This window comes from Camelina sativa, chromosome 14 (genome assembly GCF_000633955.1).
Source record: "Camelina sativa cultivar DH55 chromosome 14, Cs, whole genome shotgun sequence".
NCBI classification, from domain to species: domain Eukaryota; kingdom Viridiplantae; phylum Streptophyta; class Magnoliopsida; order Brassicales; family Brassicaceae; genus Camelina; species Camelina sativa.
In genome coordinates, this window is record NC_025698.1 from 20,026,198 (window position 1) to 20,029,329 (window position 3,132).

At 31.0% G+C, this 3,132-nt stretch overlaps 1 long non-coding RNA gene across 1 annotated transcript; it reads left to right on the forward strand.

Moving 5' to 3' along the window:
- LOC104742065 lies at positions 253–1,655 on the forward strand. Its single transcript, XR_760424.1, has 3 exons — positions 253–392; positions 479–1,028; positions 1,142–1,655. It is a non-coding gene; the product is annotated as an uncharacterized LOC104742065 (long non-coding RNA).

The window sequence follows — 3,132 nt, forward strand, 5'->3', positions numbered from 1 at the left end:
CCCCGTCAATTCATCTCAGACAACACTTTTCCCTCACCCATCTCTCTGTTTCTTCTGTCTCTCCTCCTCTTCTTCCTTCCAGAAGGTTCTGTTGCAAATCCACCAGAAATTAGAGATTAGGAAGACTATCGCTGCTCTTGATCAATTAAAAAACTTGCCCTCTCGAGGAGACGTTGAGCATGGTGATATTGCTTCTCTTCTGGATCTCGGCATTAGCCCCACTGCTCGAACGAGTCAGGTTTCAGTTTTCTTCATCTCTTCTTAGCTTAGCTTGATTTATTTCCTAGCCATCCTACCAATGTTTATTTTTTATAGAAAAAGGTTAGAAATTTAGCAAATTGGTTCCAATTTGATTAGAGAAGAGATAGGCTGGTGTATAAAATTACTATTAGGTGAGCTTTTGCTTTCTTAACTTGCCCTTAAGTAGAATTTGTCATTTGTCTGAATCTCTCTTTGATGTGTTTCAAACTTGGAACAGGTTTATAACCAAGAAATACAGCTCATTGAAGACGCAGGTTGAGGCTGGTCCGATTGAGTATGGAGAATGAATTAGTAAGCCTTTTTTATGACTGAGTTGGTACTGTCAACTCATGAAACCCTTCTCCAATATCCGCTTAAATGTCGTTTTTTAGATTGAATTTTGATATGGAAGAAGAATGAACTTTGCACAGTATGTTTTAAATTACAATGAGAGAACAAACTGGTAAAACCTTCAACTTTATCCATTTACCTATTTAATTCAGTGTACTTATTTCTTTAACATGTCATAGCGTTTTTGTTTGCCAGTGATCAACGTAACCTTTCAATGAATTAGCTTCATCTCTTGATCCTTTATTGAATGACTTTTAGTGTGAAGTTCTGTTGCATCCCTTATGTTTTATATCAACACTTGAGAATATGATAGAGCACAATGGTCTCTCTCTAATGTGATTTAGCTTCTTTTTTTTTTGGTAGTGCTGATGGACCCTGCTAAACGTTTTGAGTATGATTTCACTAGTGTTAATGGTATCCACAAGTATACTTTACGTGTATGTAACATTATCTTTTTGGGTTTTACAAATAGTTATTTTACATTTGAAAAGAACATGGTATCTAGGTTTTGACTAACCAGTTGAGATGATCCCAACTAATTTTTGAACAGGAATATCTCCTTTTAGTTTAGGGAATGATACTCACTTGCAATGGGTTCGATATCAGCCAATCTTCATCACCATGGTAACAACCTCTTCAGATCATTCTCTGTTTAGTTCATCATATTTTTCTAAGAACCTCAAATTTAACAACCTTCAATGGACCTATGAAATATGAAAGTTTCTTAAAAAAAATTTTTAATTTCACTTTTATTCAAAATTAAAAATAAAATCTGTTTTAAAATACTTTCATTACATTCTTTAACGGAGATACTCTAAATATTTAATTTTTATCTCACCAAGTTGTTAGGGTTTATTCGAGGTAGTCCCAAGTTCCAATGTCAAAATTAGTGTATATTTTTACTTCTTCCTCTAATTTATAAAATTTTGGTCCATTAAAACGTTTAATTATTTGTATTTGCCGGCTAAAAGATTGAAGAATTCGTTTTTTTTCTGTGAAAAGTTGTACTTTTTATACTATACTGTATTTGGAAACGTGGACTTTACAGGATGAAGAAATAAAATTTTAGGTGGATAAAAAATACTTAAAGGCGTTGGACTTGGACCTACATATATCCGAGCCGGATTTTGCTAACTATTTTATGGGGAACATATAATTAATGTAGACCAAATATTGAGTCAATATAATAATATTAAGGTGACTATTACATAAGAATTTCGAGGAAATGGGGTTTTATTTTATTTTTTTGGTTAATTTTTTATTAGTATAATATGCAATGGATAGACATGCATACGTGGAGTCATCGTCTGATATTATCTTTTTTCATAACGAAATATGAGAATTTTACTGTGGTCAGTTTGTCACGTATTTGTTACTCGTAAAAAGTGTTGTTCATCGTGTTTGCAAGTGATAGAGAGTTATAACTGCGTGCCTTCACTAAAATCATCATTCATAATATATATGATAGCAAATTAAAACTTAGTTGTAAATAATGTTCATCTTCAGACAGATTAACCATTTTTCTTTACAATCGGATAATTTAGTAACAATGTAAATTTCTGCATAATAAAAACAGAGAAGCTAAGCCTAACAACAAATTTGGACAAGCTTCTCTCACAAATATACTAGCCACAACATTTTATTTTCCGTATTGAAATTCAGTTGGCACAACATCATCAATAGAGACCATTCTGTGGTATTTTGTTGATTGATTCTATATTTTTATTTAACATTATCTAATTTCATATAATTTGACTTTAACCTTTTGCTTATCAACGAAAGTTCCAATTCCGATCTCTTTCCACAATTACGAAAATTAACACATCGGATTTTAGTATCCGCATGTATAATGATGTAATTATAGTTTGAGGTAAGTTGCCTATATGGTTATATCAAATGGAAATATTCATTTCGATGTATGATTGGCTAAATAGCTACCTTGTAGTGGTTAAAAATATATATTATAAGATACTTGTAACTTAGGGATAACATATCGTGGAATAGATGATTAGCTAAATAGATATCTTGTCGTAGGAAAATGATATAAATTATAAGGTGGTTAGCATTTAGGATAACATATCGTGGAAGAAAAGCTACCAAAAAAATGCAATACACGTCGATGACTAAACAATTAGTGTTTTAAGCTGTTAACCATATGTTCCTCGTGTTCCTTTTCCATATTGACAAACATTTCATCAATTCATAGAATAATCCAGGAAAAAAAATAAAAGACCAAACTAAAACCCTTAATAATACATAAGCAGAAAAAAAAAAGTAAATTATCTGTATCAAAAAAAAGGTAATTATGTTCAATATCTATATAAATATTATTAATTAAGTTAATATATATGTGATCTCATAACTTAATGAAAACCCTTTGACAAAAAAAAAATGATCTCGTGAATTATATCAATGAGACAATGACCATTGCCGAGTACTTTGTAGCCCAGAGGCTTTACCGTTTGGTACTTTATTTGACATAATTTTTTTTTTCCATAATTTAGTTGTAGTGATTATCTTTTTTTTTTTTTTTTTTTTTTT